The sequence below is a fragment of the Pongo pygmaeus genome, chromosome 1 (genome assembly GCF_028885625.2).
Source record: "Pongo pygmaeus isolate AG05252 chromosome 1, NHGRI_mPonPyg2-v2.0_pri, whole genome shotgun sequence".
Taxonomy (NCBI): domain Eukaryota; kingdom Metazoa; phylum Chordata; class Mammalia; order Primates; family Hominidae; genus Pongo; species Pongo pygmaeus.
Window position 1 is genome coordinate 114,100,736 of NC_072373.2, and position 21,843 is coordinate 114,122,578.

The following is a 21,843-nucleotide window of genomic DNA, read 5'->3' on the forward strand; positions in this document are numbered from 1 at the left end:
CTCAACATTACATACCTAGTAAGTGGTAGAGCCATGATTTCAACCAAGGCAGTCTGGACATAGAGTTTTCTTTATCAATTTAGAAATATTCAGGTTGTTTAATTTCTTGAGTGGGCTTTGGTAATTTGTATTTGTCAAGACATTGTTTCATTTTATTTAAGTTTTATGTAATGTATTGTCATAAAGTTTTTTGTAGTATTCTTTTATTATCCTTTAAAACGTATGTAGAACGCACAGTGATTCTACTCTTCATTCCTGTAATTGGTAATTGGTGTCTTCGGCTCTTATCTTTATTGACTTTCTTTCCTTGTTTTCAGTTTAATTTGGTCTTCTTTTCCTAATTTTTTTGGAGTTAAGACTACTGATTTGAAAACTTTCTTATTTTCTAATGTAATTAAAGTTTGAATGCAATAAATCTCCCTCTGTGTACTATGTTAATTTTAGTATGTGGTAATTTCATTTTCACTGAGTTTAAAACATTTTCTAGTTTCTCTTATGACTTCCTGTTTGATGCTTGAGTTATTTCAATTTTTTGGTTTAATTTACAAATATTTTGAGATTTTCCCAATAGCTTTCTGTTGTTAATTTCTAGTTTAACTCCACTGTTGTCAGAAAACATACTTTGCAAAATTCCACTTCTTTTGATCTACTAAGTAATGTATGTTTTATGGTTTAGAATATGGTTTATCTTGGTGAAAATTTCATGTGTACTTGAAAATAATGTATATTATGCTGTTGTCTTTGTGTGGGGTGTTCTATCAATGTCAGTTAGGTAAAGTTGTTTCAATAGCATTGTTCAGGTCTTTCTCTCTCTTTCTTTCTTTCTCTTTCTTTCTTTCTTTTTTTTTCCCCCCTTGAGACAGAGTTTCACTCTTGTTGCCCGGGCTAGAGTGCAATGGCAGGTTCTCAGCTCACTGCAACCACCACCTCCCAGGTTCAAGTGATTCTCCTCCCTCAGCCTCCTGAGTAGCTGAGATTACAGGTACCCGCCACCACACCTAGCTAATTTTTGTATTTTTAGTACAGACAGGGTTTCCCCATGTTGACCAGGCTGGTCTTGAACTCCTGACCTCAGGTAATCCGCCCCCCTCAACCTCCCAAAGTGTTGGGATTACAGGCATGAGCCACTGTGCCCAGCTTCTTCAGGTTTTCTGTGCCATTGCTGATTTTCTTTCTATTTGTTTTATAATTACTGAGAGGTTAAAGTTGAAATCTGCAACTGTAATTGTGGGTTTGTTGATTTATCTTTTCAGTTCTGTCAGTTTTTGCCTCCTATATTTTGAAGATCTGTTATTAGGTGCATACACATTTAAGATTGTTATATATTTTTGGTGAATTAATAACCTGTTAATCATTATGTGATCACCCTCTTCATCCCTGGTACTATTCCTTGTTCTGAAGTTTACTTTGTCTGACATTAATATAGCCACTTTCATTAGTGTTTGCATGATATATTTTTTCTATCCCTTGACCTTTAATCTATCTATGCTTTTATATTTAAAGTGGTTTTCTTGTAGACAACATTAATTGGGTCTTGCTTTTTTTTGAGACTAGGTCTTACTCTGCCACCCAGGCTCAAGTGCGGTGGCATGATCTCAGCTCACTGCTGCCTCTGCTTCCCAAGCTTAAGCAATCCTCCCATCTCAGCCTCCTGAGTACCTGGGACTACAGGTGTGCACCATCATCCTCTGCTAATTTTTAAATTTTTCATAGAAACGAAGTCTCACTATGTGGCTGAGACTGGTCTCAAACTCCTGGGCTCAAGTGATCCTCTCACCTTGGCCTCCCAAAGTGCTGGGATTACAGGCATGAGCCACTGCACTAGGCCTGGATCTTGCTTTTAAAATTTAATCTGGAAAATTTTGATCTTTAAATAGATATATTTAGGCCAGGCATGGTGGGTTATGCCTATAATCCCAGCACTTTGGGAGGCCAAAATGGGAGAATGGCTTAAGGCTAGGAGTTTGAGACCAGTCTGGTCAACATAGCGAGACCTCATCTCTATTTTAAAACAAACAAACAAACAAACAAACAAATAGAAGTATTTAGACTATGTATATATAATGTAATATTTTATCTGACTTATTTTTTATTATTTTAAATTTATCCCTAATGATTTTATTGTTTTTGTCTCCTTTTATACTCTACATAGAGTTAATATTTTACTACTTTAAGTAAAATGTAGAAGTCTTACAACCATATAAATCCCTTAACTCCCATTAAAAAAATAATTTTCATATATATCTCATCCATGTATATTGGAAACCCAACCAATGTTATAATTTTTGCTTTAAACATTCATACTTATGTTAAAGAAATTAAGAGAAGAAAAGTAATCTATTGTATTTACCCGTATTTTACTTTTTTCTTAGTTCTTCATTCCTAAAGTTCCAAAGTTTCCTCTGGTGTCATTAGTCTTTAGCCCAAATAACTTCTTCTAGCATTTACTTTAGAGCAGGTTGACTTATGACAAATTCTTAGTTTTCCCTTACCTGATAATGACTGTATTTTGCTATCATTTCTCAAAGATATTTTCCTCAATATAGAATTCTGGGTTGTCATTTCAAAAAATCACTTTAAAGATGTGCCTTCTGGTCTCCAAGGTTTTTTGATGAAAACTCCATAGTCATTTGAATCATTCTTCTGTATATAATGTGCTGTTTTCACGATTTTTCTTTTATCTTTGGTTTTCAGCAACTTATGATGTGTCTACATATAGTTTTGTTTGAGTTTATCCAGTTTAAGTTTTGTCTTTCATAACATTTGTGAAGTTTTTGCCACACACACACACACACACACACACATACTCTACCCTCCCCCATCTTGTTTTCCTCTCTTTCTGCCACTCGCCACTCTGTTAGAACTTTCATGTCATTGGCTCACAGGTACTTGGGGCTCCATTCACTTTATAATATCTTTTCTTCTCTGTTTTTTCTTTTCTTTTTTTTTTTTTTTTTTTGAGATGGGGTCTACCTCTGTGACCCAGGCTGGAGCGTGGTAGCACAATCACAGCTTGCTGCAGCCTTGACCTCCTGGGATCAATCAAACCTCAGGCCTCAGACCCTGATTAACTGGGATTGCAGGCATGTGCCACCACAACCAGCTAATTTTTCTATTTTTTTGTGGAGGAAGGGTCTCAATTTGTTCCCTAGGCTGATCTCAAACTTTAGTGCTTAAGCAGTCCTCCTGCCTCAGCCTCCCAAAATGCTGGGATTACAGGCATGAGCCACAGTACCTGGCCTCTCTCTTTTCTTAAGACTGGGTAATTTGTTTACTCATTCTTTCTTCTGACATCTCATTTTCCTATTACACCCATCCAGTGAATTTTTCTATTTTGGATATTGCTTTTGTTAATTCTAAAACAGTAGAACTGAGTACTTGTGACTGAAGCCATATGGTTGGCAAAGCCTAAAATATTTACTGTGTGCCTTTTTACAGGAAAACGTTGCCAATTCCTGCTCTAGGAGATGGAAAACTATTGAGGTGTTTTAAACAGTGAACCAACAAATATATCCCTTTGGCTAGTGTATCAAGCATGGATTTAAGAAGGGGCAAGAGAGAACCAGTAAAACCAGTTAGGAAGCAATTGAAATATCTATGAAATAATGGAGAAAGTCCTGAACTCAAATAGTAGGTAGGATAGAGAGGAGAAGACAGAAGTTTGTGAGGCAAAATCAGCATAAATCACTGAATAGCTATGGGGAAGTAAGGAAGAAGACAGACTCAAGGATAATTCCCTGTTTTCTAGTTCGGTGACTGGGAATATGATGGTTCCTAAAACTGCTAAATGAAGGCAAAAAAGTTATGATTGTTAATTTTATGTGTCAACCTGACTGCACCATGGGTTGCCCAGACAATTGGTCAAACATTACTGTCAGTACCAAAATCTGCATTTGTCAGAGTTCTCTAGGAGATTGTTTCTTTGTTTATTTATTATAGGAAATTAGCTCATGCAATTATGATGACTGACAGATTCTAAGATCTGCAGTGAGCAAGCTGGAACTCAGGAGAGCTGATGGTGTAGTTCCAGTCCAAAGGCTGGCAGGCTTGAGACCCAGGAAGAGCCAATGTTTGAGTTAGAGTTTGAAGGTAGAAAACAAAAAACAAAAACAGTGTTTCAGCTCAAAAGCAGTCAGGCAGGAAGAAGTGGGGCAGTGGGTGCATGCTCATGGAACTCAATGGTCTCACCATGTTTTCTACCATCCTTAATCAGCTGGCTTGATAGAACAGTGGAATGGCCTTTTGAAGATTCAGTTACAGTTCCAGCTAGGTGGCAATACCTTGCAGGGTTAGGGCAAGGTTTTCCAGAAAGCTATATATGCTCTGAATCAGCATCTAGTACATGGTGCTCTTTTTCTCATAGCCAGGATTTATAGGTTCAGGAATCAAGGGATGAAAATGGGAGTGGTGCTACTCACTACTACCCTTAATGACCCACTAGCAAAATGTTTGCTTCCTGTTCCTATGGCCTTATGCTTAGGTGGCTAAGAGATCTTTGTTCCAAAGGGAGGAATGCTTCACCAAGAGACACAACAATGGTTCTGTTGAACTGGAAGTTAAGAATGACACTCAGACACGTTGCGGTCCTCCAAGTCAACAGCCCAAGAAGAAAGTTACAGTGTCAGCTGGGGTGATCAATCTGGACACCAAGGGGAAATTGGACTACTGCTCCACAGTGGAGGTAAAGAAGAGTATTCTGGAATATAGTAGATCCCTTAGGATGTCTCTTAGTATTATCATGCTCTGCGATGAAGGTCAATGGAAAAGCAAAACAACGCAATTCAGACAAGATTATTAATGGCCCAAACCCTTCAGACAAAAAGGTTTATATCACCCCACCAGGTAAAGAACCACAAACAGCTGAGGTGCTTGCTGAAGATAAGGGAAATATGTAATGGGTAGTGGAAGAAGGTAACAAGATACGTATACGTGTGTGTGTGTGTGTGTGTGTGTGTGTGTGTGTTCAATATCTTTGTTTTCCTCCTTCTCTTTTCCCCTTATCATGTAACATAAGATGTAATAACTTTATGTCATAGTACTTAAGTATTGTTAATTTTATATGATAGTATTTAAGTTTTGGTATGTCACAGAGAAGAGTGAACATAGCTCAAAGACATTGCTTCTTCCTCTGTGGAAGGGTTTAGTGTGTTTTCTGTTGTACAAAGGACAGTTGTATCAGTGTAGGTGAAATTATGACCATGTTGCCATCTTTGGAGATTAGCATGGTTTAAGTACATGCATATGCATGCCAAGTTGAGAAGGAGTCAACTTGTGCTGGTTAATTTTTTGTGTCAACTTGACTTGGCCCATGGGGTCAAGTTGGTCAAACATTATCTCTGGGTCTGTCTGTGAAGGTGTTTTTGGAAGAGATTAACATTTGAATCAGTAGACTGAATAAAGCAAATTGCCCTCCCTAGTTGTGAGTGGCCTTCATCCAATGAGTTGAAGGCCTGATTAGTACAAAATGTCTGGCCCTCCTTTAAGAGGGAAATCCTCCTGCCTGACTGCCTTGAGCCAGGACACAAACTTTTCCTGCCTTTATATTTGCACTGAAATATCAGTTCTTCTTGGGTCTCAAGCCTTCTGGCTTTTGGATGAGAACTCAACCATCGGCTCTCCTGGGTCTCCATCTTGTTGACTGCAGATCCTGGGACTCCTCAGCCTCCATCATTACATGAGCCCATTCTTTCTAATAAATCTCTTTCCATATATATGTACATCCTGTTTGTCTGGAGAACCCTGACTAATACAAGGGTTATTTGGCAGTTTGGGATGATGTATAGAGATTAAAAATTCAGAGCTGGCCATGATAATTCTGTGCGTCTGTTCTGGAGACAGAAAGCAAACAGTCAAAAAATAGCAGCTGAAACTCAAGAGACTTTGCCTAAAGATACAGATTTAGGAGCGTTCAGCACAGTTATCAAAACTAAGTGAGTGCACATAATGATCTGTGCAAAGCAGACACTTAAGAGGCATGGTCCTTCAAGAGACTGTTTCTCAAAGTGTAGTCCAGAGACTTGCCTTACAAACTCCTGAGATACTAGTTAGGAAAACACATTATTGGATTCCTCCCCAGACAAACTAAGTTAAAACCTCAGGGTCTGGAGCCCAGGAATTTTTGGGGTGGATCTCACCATGTCACCCAGGGTGGTCTTGAACTCCTGGGTTCAAACGATCCTCCTGTCTCGGCCTCCCAAAGTACTGAGATTACAGCCATGAGTCACCGCGCCTGGCCAGGAGTCCTCATTTTTGACAAGCATCCTAGGTGACCGTCACACACACCAAAGCCTGAGAAAGTGTGCACTGCAAGACGGCAAACTGCCTTCCTGGGAGAGCTGTCGGACAGGGTGCAGGAGGGCCTCGATCACTAGGTGGCGCCAGACGCACATTTACAGTAATTTTCCAGCGCTGTGGCTTCCTCAGCCAGCATAGAAAAGGAAGCCTCATGGGGCTCCCGGGATTTCTGCCAGCACCTCCTCAAGGGGAGGGAAATACAGAGCTAGCAGGCTGACTAAACTGTAGTCACTGGCACTATCAATCACCCCCACAAGGGTCTGCCTGGAAGAGGCTCCAGTTATTGGCAGAGTGTAAATAAGGAGAATTCTCTGCAAAGCCACCCATTTTGAGCCACAGTGATCCAGCAGGCAGTCTTGGGAAGTAATGGTGTCGATTTCCCAAGACCGAGTCAGGGGCAGAGCTGTGAGAGGCCAGAGGTCCCCCCACATCCCAGACCACCACCGTTCCCAGTCAGGGTATCCTCAGAGAGGGCAGAAGCAATCCCTTCTTCTGTCCTAGGAGAACTGATGGTGCTGCACTGGTGCCTAGCACTGGCTCTGCCTTCCCCGTCTCCAGGCTCAAACAGTCTCCCAGCCTCTCACAGAACTAGAAGCCAACCTTTCCTCCACCCGCTGCTTTCCCTTTTGGCCCCCAGCGCCTCACGCTTGAGCTGTTTTCACAGCAACGACTTGCACGCACCCCTGAGTCTCCATGACCTCCTACCAATCTGCACATATCCATGCTGGAGCTTCAAGCACTACTGTTGAGAAGTCACACTCCTTGCCTGGCATTGAGGACCTGCATCTTCTGGCCTTTTGGTATCAGACTATTGGAGCTCCTTAGGCAGAGAAGTGCTGATGGAGGGGGACTGGGGGGTGAAGAGGAAGACCTGGGGGCCACTGGGCCTCTAGACAAGCACAAAGGCTTCTACTGGATTCTGTGGACCAGGGACAGCCACAGGGTCTGAGAGGAAGCAAGTCAGCTCTGTGCCTGGTTAGACTGGCTGAGCCCACCCAGCTGCCCCCAACCCATCCACCTAACACAAAGCCCAAGGGGCATCACTTCTGCTTTTCCTGACACAGAGATTCTCTATGCCCTGAGAAAATCCTTATGGTTATTTTGGCTACCCTCTCTTTCCTCAGGTCCCTATGCCTCAGTCTTGCTCTTCCCATATTCGGGGCCCCAGAAAGAAATGCATAGTCCAGGCAGGGACAGCAGCACTCCTGGGGCCCAGGGCAGAGTGTGGGAATCCATCCTGCAATAACGGGACTTGGTTGCGTTCCCAGAGTCAAGAAAACGACCACTTACAAACTAACAGGAGACAGGCCTGGAGTGGTTCCAAGCCTGGGGAAGGCTGTGGAAGGAAGGACTAGGGTCCTTGAGTCCTCATACCCAGATCCAGGGGCACCCACCTTGTGTTGCTACAGCCAGTTCCCTTCTTCTCACATTCACAACTTGCTCCCCTCAGACATACCACATGTTCCCTCATGTCCATCGCCACCTGGAGGGCCACATCAGACAGCCAGGTGTGCAGGCACAGGGCTAGGAGGGCCCGAGTCTCCCCTGCCCAGAAAGTCTGAAATGTGAGCCCTATACTATCTCCAAATGTGATTATATAGTTATACATTTTTTTGTCAAAAACATTAATTAATAATTTATAAATTGCCTTTTTTATGATCCCATTATAGTTTTTATCCATTTCTTTAAAATGTAGCAGAAGCTTCAAGAGACAGAAGAGAACTGGGCCATTCCCAAGTCGTGAAAGGCCCTGCCGTAGAGGATCTCAAAGAATCCAACATGGAGCAGGTGCTTGGGTAGAAGAGTCCTAGCTTGTAGCTCCTCCTCTCCCCTCCCCTCCTCTCCTCGCTAAGGAAACCTTTTGGATTAAGAGAAGCCCACACAATAAATTCTGGTCTGGCCTGGACTCGGGGCAGCCCAGCTTTCCCTTCACTTTCTCTAGGTGGGTGGGCCACCTCTTCTCTGATACACCAGGAGGCTGTGGTCCACCCAAGAGGGGCCAGGTCTCACAGCCCAGCTTTCCTGGGCTCAGCAGCAGCTGCCCCGCCAAAATCCACACACAGAAAGCACTGGGGTCACTGCAGAGCCTTCTCCAGGAATAAAATCCTAGGTTAGGCGCAGTCACCTGGGGCACCCAGGGCCTCAGGGTCCCCAAAACACATACACCTAGCTGGGGAAAAAATCACAAACTATGGGCCCTGACCTCTAGAGGTAAAAGCTTGGCAAGTAGAAGCAGCCACTGGGGATTCAAAATGTGTCAAAGGGCAACAACCAGGTCAGGCAGCTCTTTCACTTACTAACATCATAGGCCCTGGGGATCCCAGGGAGGAAGTGATGATAATAATACAATAGCTACCATTTACTTTGTGCCAGTAACAGAGCTAAATGTTTTACAGACATTATCTGCTTAAATCCTAACAACCAAACTAGAATTTGGATATTGTTTTTCTCACTCCATAGATTAGAAAAATTGAGGGCTAAGAGAGATTAGGTAAACTTGCTGGCTCACCCAAGAGAAAGGGATGGAGGATTCCAGCCCAGATCTGCCTCCCAAGCTTGTAGCACTAGGGTTTCATATCCTTATTTTTGGGAGAAGTGGGACAATCTCTCTGCCAGCAAGCAGATCGTGAGTGGGTCAATGCTACGAGGCTAAGAGGTGTAGCATTGTCAAGAGCCTAAACTTGACCTACCTTATTACTGGTTTGAAAATCTGATCCGTCTTGAAATCTCAATTCAAATGCTATCTCTCCTCTTAGCACAAGCCATCTCTTCATTAATTCATTCATCTATCACTTAGCCATTCATTCATTACTTGGTCATTCATTCAGTCATTCTATTTTCAGCTCCTATGTTGTGTCATGTGCTGCTTTTTGCCCTCAGCCTCTCAGGATAACTAAAAACATGCAAGTGCATTGAGAATCTCAGAGGGAGAGGTCTTCTGGATAGAGAAGGAATGAGGGAAGGCTTCCCCGAGGAGGCATTTGAGCTGGGTCTGGAAGGATGTTTTGGTTTGGTGTGGAAATCCTTCTGATGGAGAGGTTTAAGTAGAGATTTTAGGCAGAGGAAAAGGCATACTACTGTTGCAGAACTTTCTCCTTAGTTCAGCTAAAACTGGGCTCTTGTCACATGACCAGGAAAGATTAGGCTTGCGAACACACAGAAGGGTGGGGAAAATGGAATTTATAGGGCCAAAAAAAAAAGAAAAAATAACTCTCAGCAAAGGGACAGAGTTCTGCTAGCACATTTCCCGTCTCATAAATTGAGTCCCTGGTCACTACACAGGAACAGGAGAGGCTCAGCTCCTCCTCACTGCAAATGGCACAAATTTCCTGAGGTTGCACCCCATTCTCCTACTGCACAGATGGGTATTATTCAGAAAGAATAAATTGGGAAAGGGCGAGCTTCATCCAGAACTGGCAGTCTGGGTTTTCAGACTTCAGGCTATTTTAGGCTTGAAGGTGGGGTTTGCTGGGGAGTGCAGGGAACCCTTGGCTGCCTCCTGTCTCTATCATTACCCCCTCTAAAGAAGCACATTTAACTGCTGTTAGAATAAGGCTAAGGATAAGCATGAAGATTGATCTTAACTCCTTCCTGCTGACAGGGGGTGCTGTTTTGGGAAAACAGCAGTCAGATCTCCCTCAGAGGCCTATCTAAGGGTCCCTGGCAGAAGGGGCCATCATCCGAGGCTCTGGTTGCATGACTGTTTGGAGTTTGATGGCCTGAAGTTGAGAAGAGACAAATTGGGTTATTAGAAGACATGTATCAGAATGAAACGAGGGGTGGTTAAGGACAGCTAAAAAATTCCAAGGCCTTTTACCAGTTTGTACAGGGATGGGGAGGGGGCAAAAGCCTGACTGGAAAAATAATTTACCTTTTTGCTGGCATGTCAGGCTTCTGGGTTCCCTTCCCCTAGCCCAATTCTAACCAGTTTAAGGTTTGGGAAATTAACTTTTCCTACTTTAGAGGATGCATCCAAAGGAGTGTCCCATAGTATGGAGACACAGTTACTTATCAGTGAAGAGAGGGAAGAGGAGAAAGGAAAAAAGAAGAATTTTTTTTTCAAAGGAGTCCCAGGGGTTCAGGATGCATTCAAAAGGGGTACAGACTGAAGATGAATGGCTATTCATCTAGAAGAATGGGGAGCAAGGCATCCCTGGCTCCCTTCTCTTCCTAGTGAATACCTGGGGTACATGAGGGAGGGAAAATGAGGCATTCCTCTTTCTTTTCACCATCCTTTTATCACCAAGTCCCAGTGACCATGACAGGGTGCTGCCCATGGGTGTCAAAGTGGCTTTCACCCATGTTAACAGAGGGGCCTAAGGGGTGGGAGTATCTGCTCTTACCCACATGCACCAAATCTCTCCTGTTGTCAGTAGCCTTTGAATTCCCTAGATTTCATTTATGCAATGGACACTAGTGTGATCTTTATCCATGAAATGGGAAGCTTGGCTTAATTGGCAGGAATCAGTCACACTTATCTGTACTCTGCCTTTTAACCTCTATTATTGTCTGCCTCTGGATCCCTCAGATATAGTTTTCATTTCTAGGGCTTTGACCGAAAGCTTGGAATTGAGTTCAGTACAAAAATGTGTCTTGTGGTGGGGAGATGGGAGTGTTGTATGGACTCCTTGAATGCTAAGGTGAAGCTGTGGAATTGTGTCCTCCTCCAACAAGAAAGAGAAAAAGATGTTTTGTGACATGCCCAGATAACTGGTGGCTATAGTTATGCTTGCTAAGATTTGGGTGCATGGGGCTTGACTTTGGTCAGCACCCTTGGTCTTACTTTCCCAAAAAGGAAACCTCTGGGTGATGGGCACCCTATTTATTCACATCATCTGGCAAGATTAGCAGGATGATTACTCAGAACTAGAATATTGATCCAGATTTTTATATCATCCAACTCTTTTGTTCTTTCTGAGCTGCAGCCAGAAATTGCTAGTTGGTTCACAGGAAGAAGCAGAGTTAGTCTAAAGTGTAGGCAAAAACATAAAAACAGCTAATGAGTCTAGAATCTAATGACAAATGTATGATAAGTTTTGAAATATAATTTCTCTCTCTCCAGTCCTCATTTTTGTTACAAAAACAAATCATGATGGGACTGACTGCTTTGCAAAATAGAAGTTAGTCTTATACTTGGCCTGATTATTTGTATAAAGTGTAGCAATAATAATTATTTCTACATAAGGCTTTTAGATTGGCTTTGATGAAACTCTGTTCCACAAGGAATCTCAGATAAGACCTTTTAAAGCCAAGCCCAGCCATGGGTTTTTTTCCTTAAGTACCTGTGAGTTGGGTAATCCTCTTTTCTTAAGGTCCCAAGATAAACTTGGAGCTCCTGGGCCTGTCAGAAAGTGATATTCTTTACTTACCACAGATCAGGAACCCTGTACAGGGGCTGCATAGACAAGGGTATGAGGCCAGTTTTCCCAAGGGGCTTTTATTGGTGCTGCAAGTTGAACTTGACTCCTTAAAGGGAAGTATACCTTTCCAGTTAAAGCCTTGGTAAAACAACCAGTTTCTCCAATTGCACCCAGTTGCAAAAGAAAATGGATTCTTATTGCACTGATGCAAACAACTATGTTGCCATAAGTTAATAATATGTACAACTAGTTTCCAAATTGTGGAGAAGCCAGGCAAAGAGAGAGAGAAACAAAGATGCTCCAAATTTTGTTCACAGGACTATACTTACTCAACTATTAAAGGCCATAAATAGTTCAAAATAAGTTTCCTTGACTCTGAAAAACATAACGAGGATCAGCATTACTCCAAACAAAAGTCAAAAATATTGCTTCAGTGTTATATTTCAGTCCATTTAGCTAACTCTTGTTTTGCTTGATATTCATGAACATTTTAGCTCTTCAAGAGTCCTGTGTGTTTTTTCTTTATTCAAGTGTTAAAATCTCCAAATGTATCAGAAACTTGTATTCAAGAGCACCTATCAGAGTCCTGTAGCTTATTATAAGCCATTTTTGAAAAGGATCAAAACAAGACAGCAATTGTCTGTGAATAACAAAATGTCCAGGGTAGTTGCAGTTAGAAACACAATTGACAAAGAAGTTTGGTTATCTCTGTGGTTTACAGTAACTTGACAACCTTAATTATAATTGATAGCATATACTTTAGACATTAGAATTTTAGAAATCCCATACAATTATGAAACATATATTAGTATTATTCACCAAAATATAACTGAAAGAAGATTGAACACTATTTTGGCAATCCCATGTAACTAAACATGTTCAAAAATCTTGTTTCCCTCTTCTGGATACTTCAGGGGCCCTCTGATGCCAAAAGCCAGGCATCAGGAAAGACAATTTTGAAACTGACGTTTGATTTTGGGAAACTTGTTAAATATGTTAGAGGTTTAAAACACTTGCTGTCATGAAATAGAATTCCAGATTACAATTTATTTTGCCAAAATGACTCAAAATTTTAAAAAGCAAAAACCTTTCATAACCCTTTACAAATTTTGCTAAAGAACAGATTAGTGCCTTCAGATTACTTTGTTGTACTTTTATTTCAATGCTCAATTTACAGAGAAACCATGTAGTACCATTTTGAATTTAGTCAATATGTTCACCCATGGAGTTTTTTGCAAGCTTAACTTTGACAATCCTTCCATCATTTTTTTTCAAACATCCAGCTTTATATTATCTAATTAAAAGCAGTCCTTTAACCCTGGGTAAGAATTTACATTTCCATGCCTTCTTATAATCTTTTACTGAAAACTCTTCTTACTGTTCTTACACACTTTACATGTAAATCTATTTCTAGTAGTTTCAATTACATGTTATAATGATAACCCCTAGCAATTCTAACTTTAATGTAAAACCTGGTAAGTTGTTTTAATTATGTGCTAGATGCAGCCAAGGTTTGACTCCTTCCAGCATAATTAAGGGCATGGTTAATTCCATATATCCCAGTCCTTACCAATGGTGAAGCCAGCAAGTTGAAAATTCTTAAAGGCAGTTTATAACCTTAAAACATTAGCAAACCTAGTATCTTACCTGCATAATTTAGTTTACCTATTTAAATTTTGATATCTGCATTTTACCAATAATTTTTAAGGCTGTTTTTATTTCTCAAAGATTGAAGTCATGTGAACTAAAAGGTACCACAGATTTTACCTTCCCTTTAAAAGATATTTGATCCAAGCACTTGTATTCCTTTAGGCCAATTAATTAGAGCTCTTTTTTATAGACATCACATACACAACACATATATAACTACAGAGACAGGCAGAAGAAAACCCAGCAGCCATAAGATTTTTTGTTTGCCAATCTCCTAATTGGATTATTGGCCTCTGAGTGGAGCCCTTTAAGAGACAAGGTTAGGAAAACATTCCACTTTTACCTTTTAATAGACAGGCATAACTGTGAGTCAAAAACAGACTTTGAGAGGGATTGATCTGCCTTTAATTCCTGGGGTTTCGTGAGAAAAACAGAGGTCTCTCTCCTCTTGTGCATGCATGAAAAGTGGCAAAGTAAAATGGAGAAAAATAATTCAGTCAACCAAAAAAAAATCTTTTCCAGCTAAACAAAGTCAAAGTAAAGAAAAAAATAAAGACCTTTTAAATATACCTATATCTTGTGTACCCACTTTTAATTAAGCTGAACGCTATTTAAGAAAATCCTTTTAAATCCCCTATTACCTGACTTTAGCCACACCAAGTGGCCAATAATTCTGGCTTTCAAACTTTATTAAAGGCTCAGAGAAAGAAAAATCCAGGGTGGTTCATGGTGGAGGGGAAGAGAATCAACAAATACAAAGGTTGCACAGATATCAAACCAGAAAGGACTCATATCCTAAGCCAAAAGTGAATCCAGCTGCCATTGTGAAATGGCAGAGGCTAAGCAAAACATTGCTACATAGTTACAGGTCATACTCCCAAGGATGTAAAACAAAATGAAAGCCTACAGCAAAGTTTGCTACTGACCATAGAAAAAGTCACGCAAAACACACCAGATTGGCTACAGCTTAAGACCAACCTCACAAATTCTTTTTCAAAATTAAAACTTTACAGAGAATATAAACAGTGATAGTTGGGGTCCTGGCCTAGTAAAATATTTTCTAAAAAGAAAAAAACTCTCACATAAAAATTAACTGCTGACAGGGTAGAGAAAAGGAAAAAGAAATTAAAGTGCAGGGTTGGAAAGATGCCTGGGGGAAGAACTTCTTATTCATATGCCAATGGGTTCCTCTAGCAGGGAGAAAAACTAAAGAAGGGAGTTAGGGAGTCACCAGTTCACGCATTCATCCCAAAAAGAGAAGGAAAAGGCCAACATTCCCTACCCCTGGGAGCAATGTTCAGTGGGGGCATGATTTCCTCTACCCTCAGAAGAAGTCCAGGGACAAAAAGGCTTAGACGCAAAAGGAAAAAAGATTTTTTGGTTTGCATGTTACTCACCTTTCCTCAAGCCCCATGTTGGGTGCCAAAAATGTTGCAGAACTTTCTCCTTAGTTCAACTAAAACAGGGCTCTTGTCACACAACCAGGAGAGATTAGGCTCACAGACACATATAAGGGTGAGAAAAAATGGGATTTATTGGGCAAAAAAGAAAAATAACTCTCAACAAAGCTAGAGAGAATTCTGTTAGCAGCTTTCTCACCTCACAGATTGAATCTCAGGTTGGTACACAGGAACAGGAGAGGCCATGCTCCTCCCCACTGCAAATGACATGAACTTCCAGAGGCTCCACCCTGTCCTCCCAGTGCTCAGTTGGGCATTATTCAGAAAGAATCAGTCAGGAAAGGGCAGGCTTCATCTGGGACCTGCAGTCTGGTTTTTCAGCCTTCAGGCTGTTTTAGGGTTGAAGGCAGGCTTTCACCAGTGCTGGGGGCGGGGGACACTTGGCTGTCTCCTGTCTCTATCACTACAAGGTCAAATCCAAGAAACTCTCTCCACCAGACTTCACCTGTGCTACCTATACATTTGAGCAAATCCCTGTCTTCTTAAGGTCCCCTAAATTTGCTAAAGTCCCAGGCTTTCCAGGAAGTGATCTTCCTTACTGCCTTTGAGAATGAGACTTTATAAACCAAGACCATATTCCCAGGGGGGATTTGTATGCACCAGCTCTATAAGTGAAGTCAACCCTTGTTCCTCAAAAGTGGCTGGTCATACTGAATTCAGTGAGGATTATTCTCAAATGTGACACTCCAGCTAATACTGCACAATTTGTCCAATCATATCCTGGTAAGAACCTATGCAAATAACTATGTTGCCACAGAAAGCAAGGAGACTCATAATTTAGAATTTCTGATCTGGGGTTCAGGAATAATCAGGTATCATTTTAAATTTTTTACTTGAGTTTACAGAAATTGAGTTTATTAATTTTTTTTTGGATCCAGAAAACTCAGGAAGAGATAGAATACATATCTATATCTATAGCTATATATTCTATATATACATATGGAAGATAGACCACTAAAACAATACCAACAATATAAAAAATAAACAGTTACCAAAAAATTTCCCTCATCAGTTTATTCAGTCTTATGTAATTAATTTTTGTGTTAGACCTTGGGTTAGCAGTCTGCTTTCATGAAGCTATCTATTTCTAGACTAAAAATGATTCTGAAAATTCTGACTCATCCCACTGCTGTGGTATGAAAGTTGTCTAAGCAATGTCAGCACAGAATCTTGGACCTAAAAGTCTATTCTTTGAAGTAGTCATAGTTTGTATAGTCCTTTTTCTCAAGGCAGGCACTGTGATGTTCTTTATTGAAGAAACAAATGCTGACCTGTAGCTTTTAGCAGAAACTTTTAGCAAGTATCTGGATGAAACAAAAGCTATCTGTAAATGACAATGAGACAGGTAATTCTATGGACCAAACTATACAGGTGGAACTGACCCACGACTGTGGCAACCTGCCTGGGAAGCCAACCTATTTTCTGTAGCAACCAGTCCAAGAAATCAGATGATAACCCTGGAAGCAATTGTCCTCAAATGGCCAGGACTTGATTCATAACTGATAGTTTCCCTAATTTTCACCCCTGCTACCAATTTTAGAACCAACCAGAGAAAGCCAAGTATGTTCCCCAAACCAATCAAACAGGATGCCCCACTTCCAGCTGGTCCACCTACAACTTCTCCAGGCCAACAGCCTTTAATAAGGGCACTCTTGAAGCCTTCCCTCTTCCCACTGTAAAGCTCTCCCACTCCTCTGCCTGCCTTTGAATCTCTGTTGAGATGCAAGTGATGGTGGCTGACTCCTTTGCTATAGCAAGCTCAGGATAAATAGACTTTGCTTGTTTTCATTTGGGTTGTCTCTATTCACTTGCATCACAGAGGCTTAATGGCTGCAGTTATTTTATAACTATTTTTTTTGAGACAGAATCTCACTCTGTTGCCCAGGCTGGAGTGCAGTGGTGCAATCTCAGCTCACTGCATTCTCTGCCTCCCAGACTCAAGTGATTCTCATGCTTCAACCTCTCAAGTAGCTGGAATTATAGGCGTGTGCCACAACACCTGGCTAATTTTGTATTTTTAGTAGAGATGAGGTTTCATCATGTCGGCCAGGCTGGTCTCCAACTCCTGACCTCAAGTGATTCACCCATCTCATACTCCCAAAGTGCTGGAATTGCAGTCATGAACCACTATGCCTGGTCTATTTTATAACTAATAATTTTCAAACCTAAAAGTTCTGATGAATGTTCGTAAAATAAAAAATGCAACTGTTGAGGAAATTTGCTTGTTTCAAGGCATGTAAAGATTTAAAAAATCTTGAGGTCAACACATAATAATCCTGAGACATCATTTTTTTCTGAGAATATTAATTAAAAAGATTTAGTAAGTATGGAGTAGGGGCTAGACATTTATATTTTTATAAAACTCCAAGAATAATTCTGATCTGCATCCCAACTTGAGAACCACTGGCCTAGAAGATGCTTTATGCAAATTAAAGAAGTAAGATTGTGGCCAATTAAATATTTCAATAATATATAAAATTATTACAGATAAGGTGACCTAATATCAGACAAAGTACCTCCAGGACTCTGATAAATATAAGAAAAGGCAGCAGAGCTATATAATTAGACTTTTGATTGGTGTTATTCTGAGGGTAAAACATACTATTACAGGACACTTCCAAGATGGCTGAATAGGAACAGCTCCAGTCTACAGCTCCCAACGAATTGATGCAGAAGATAGGTGATTTCTGCATTCCCAACTGAGGTACTTGGTTCATCTAATTGGGACTGGTTGGACAGTGGGTGCAGCCCATGGAGGGTGAGCAGAAGCAGGGTGGGGCATTGCCTCACCCGGGAAGCACAAGAAGTCTGGGGAATTTCCCTTTCCTAGCCAAGGGAAGCTGTGAGTGACTGTACCTGGAGGAACGGTATACTCTGGTTCAAATACTGCACTTTTCCCATGGTCTTCACAACTGGCAGGCCAGGAGATTCCCTCCAGTGCCTGGCTTGGCAAGACCCAAGCCCACAGAGGCTTGCTTGCTGCTAGCACAGCAGTCTGAGATCCACCTGGGATGCTGAAGGGGGGACGGGCGTCCACCATTGCTGAAGTTTCAGTAGGTGGTTCTATGCTCACAGTGTAAACAAAGCAGCAGGGAACCTCAAACTGGGCAGAGCCCACCGCAGCTCAGCAAGGCCTACTGCCTCTCTATATTCTACCTCTGGGGGCAGGGCATATCTGAACAAAAGGCAGCAGACAGCTTCTACAGACTTAAACGTCCCTGCCTGACAGCTCTGAAAAGAGGTTGGTTCTCCCAGCACAGTATTCAAGCTCCAATAACAGACAGACTGCCTCTTCAAGTGGGTCCCTGATGCCCATGTAGCCTGACTGGGAGACACCTCCCTGTAGGGGCTGACAGACACCTCATACAGGTGGGTGCCCCTCTTGGAGAAAGCATCCAGAGGAAGGATCAGGCAGCAATATTTGCTGTTCTGCAGCCTCTGCTGGTGATACCCAGGCAAACAGGGTCTGGAGTGGACCTCCAGCAAACTCCAACAGACCTGCAGCTGAGGGAGCTGTCTGTTAGAAGGAAAACTAACAAACAGAAAGGAATAGCATCAACATCAACAAAAAGGACATCCACACCAAAACTCCAACAATAGGTCACCAACATCAAAGACCAAAGGTAGATAAAAACCACAAAGATGGGGAGAAACCAGAGCAGAAAGGCTGAAAATTCCAAAAACCAGAATGCCTCTTCTCCTCAAAAGGAACACAACTCCTTGCCACAAAACAAAACTGGATGGAGAATGAGTTTGACAAGTTGACAGAAGTAGGTTTCAGAAGGTCGGTAATAACAAACCTCTCTGAGCTAAAGGAGCATGTTCTAACTCATTGCAAGGAAGCTAAAAACCTTGAAAAAAGGATAGAAAATGGCTAACTAGAATAATCACTGTAGAGAAGAGCTGAAATGACCTGATGGAGTTGAAAACCACAGTATGAGAACTTCATGAAGCATACACAGGCTTCAATAGCAGATTTGATCAAGCGGAAGAAAGAATATCAGTGATTGAAGATCAAATTAATGAAATAAAGCATAAAAACAAGATTAGAGAAAAAAAAGTGAAAAGAAATGAACAAAGCCTCCAAGAAATGTGGGACTATATGAAAAGACCAAATCTGTGTTTGATTGGTGTACCTGAAAGTGACAGGGAGAATGGAACCAAGTTAGAAAACACTCTTCAGGATATTATCCAGGAGAACTTCAGCAATCTAGCAAGGCATGCCAATGTTCAAATTCAGGAAATACAAGAACACCACAAAGATACTCCTTGAAAGGAGCAATCCCAAGACAAATAATCATCAGATTCACCAAGGCTGAAATGAAGGAAAAAATGTCAAGGAGAGCCAAGGGCCAGGCATGGTGGCTCACGCCTGTAATCCCAGCACTTTGGGAGGCTGAGGTGGGCAGATCGTAAGGTCAGGAGATTGAGACCATCCTGGCTAACATGGCGAAACCCCATCACTACTAAGAAATACAAAAAAAATTAGCTGGGCGTGGTGGCAGGTGCCTGTAGTCCTAGCTACTCAGGAGGCTGAGGCAGGAGAATGGCGTGAACCCAGGAGATGGAGCTTGCATTGAACTGAGATCATGCCACTGCACTCCAGCCTGGGCAACAGAGTGAGACTCTGTCTCAAAAAAAAAAAAAAAATGTTAAGGGCAGCCAGAGAGAAAGGTCAGGTTACCCACAAAGGGCAACCCATCAGACTAACAGTGGATCTCTCTGCAGAAACCCTACAAGCCAGAAGAGAGTGGGAGCCAATATTCATCACTCTTAAAGAAAATAATTTTCAATCCAGAATCTCATATCCAGCAAAAATAAGCTTAATAAGTGAAGAAGAAATAAAATCCTTTACAGACAAGCAAATGCTGAGAGATTTTGTCACCACCAGACCTGATTTATAAGATCTCCTGAAGTAAGCACTAAACATGGAAAGGAACAACCAGTACATGCCAAATTGTAAAGACTATTGACGCTATGAAGAAACTGCGTTAATTAACAGGCAAATTAACAAGCTAGCATCATAATGACAGGATCAAATTCACACATAACAATATTAATCTTAAATGTAAATGGGCTAAATGCCCCAATTAAAAGACACAGACCGGCAAATTGAATAAAGAGTCAAGACCCATCAGTGTGCTGTATCCAGGAGACCCATTTCACATGCAAAGAAACACATAGGCTCAAAATAAAGGGATGGAGGAAGATCTACCAAGCAAATGGAAAGCAAAAAAAGCACGGGTTGCATTCCTGGTCTCTGATAAAACAGACTTTAAACCAACAAAAATCAAAAGAGACAAAGAAAGCCATTACATAATGTTAAAGGGATCAGTGAAACAGGAAGAGCTGACTATCATGAACATATATGCACCCAATACAGGAGCACCCTGATTCATAAAGCAAGTTCTTAGAGACCTACAAAGAGACTTACACTCCCACACAATAATAATGAGAGACTTTAACACCCCACTGTCAATATTAGGCAGATCAATGAGACAGGAAATTAACAAGGATATCCAGGACTTGAACTCAGCTCTGGACCAAGCAGACCTAATAGACATCTACAGAACTCTCCACCCCAAATTAACAAAATATACATTCTTCTCAGCACCACATCACACTTACTATAAAACTGACCACATAATTGGAAGTAAAACACTCCTCAGCAAATGTAAAAGCACTGAAATCACAACAAACAGTCTCTCAGACCACAGTGCAATCAAATTAGAACTCAGGATTAAGAAACTCACTCAAAACCACACAACTACTTAGAAACTGAACAACCTGCTCCTGAATGATTACTAGGTAAATAATGAAATTAAGGCGGAAATGAAGATATTCTTTGAAACCAATGAGAAGAAAGACACAAAGTACCAGAATCTCTGGTACACAGTTAAAGCAGTGTGTAGAGGGAAATTTATAGCACTAAGTGCCCACTATAGAAAGGAGGAAAGATCTAAACTTGACACCCTAACATCACAATTAAAAGAGCTAGAGAAGCAAGAGCAAACAAATTCAAAAGCTAGTAGAAGACAAGGAATAACTAAGATCAGAGCAGAACTTGAAGGAGATAGAGGCACAAAAAAACCCTTCCAAAAAATCAAAGAATCCAGGAGCTGGTTTTTTGAAAAGATCAACAAAATAGATAGACTGCTAGCAAGACTAATAAAGAAGGAAAGAGAGAAGAATCAAATAGATGCAATAAAAAATGATAAAGGGGATGTCACCACTGACCCCACAGAAATACAAACTACCATCAGAAAATACTATTAACACCTCTATGCAAATAAACTAGAAAATCTAGAAGAAATGGAAAAATTCCTGGACACATATACACTCCCAAGACTAAACCTGGAAGAAGTTGAATCTCTGAATAGACCAATAACAGGTTCTGAAATTGATCCAATAATTAATAGCCTACCAACCAAAAAAAGTCCAGGACCAGATGGATTCATAGCTGAATTCTATCCAAGGTACAAAGAGGAGGTGGTACCATTCCTTCTGAAACTACTCCAATCAATAGAAAAAGAGAGAATCCTCCCTAACTCATTTTATGAGGCCAGCATCATCCTGATATCAAAGCCTGGCAGAAACATAACAGGAAAAGATAATTTTAGGCCAATATGTCTGATGAACATTGATGCAAAAATCCTCAATAAAATACTGGCAAACTGAATCCAGCAGCACATCAAAAAGTTTGTCCACCATGGTCAAATTTTCTTCATCCCTGGGATGCAGGGCTGGTTCAACATTCACAAATCAATAAATGTAATCCATCACCTAAACAGAACCAATGACAAAAACACATCATTATCTCAACAGATGCAGAAAAGGCCTTTGAGAAAGTTCAACAGCGTTTCATGCTAAAAACTCTCAATAAACTAGGTATTGATGGAACGTATCTCAAAATAATAAGAGCTATTTATGACAAACCCACAGCCAATATCATACCAAATGGGCAAAAACTGGAAGCATTCCCTTTGAAAACCAGCACAAGACAAGGATGCCCTCTCTCACTACTCCTATTCAACACAGTATTGGAAGTTCTGGCCAGGGCAATCAGGCAAGAAAAAGCA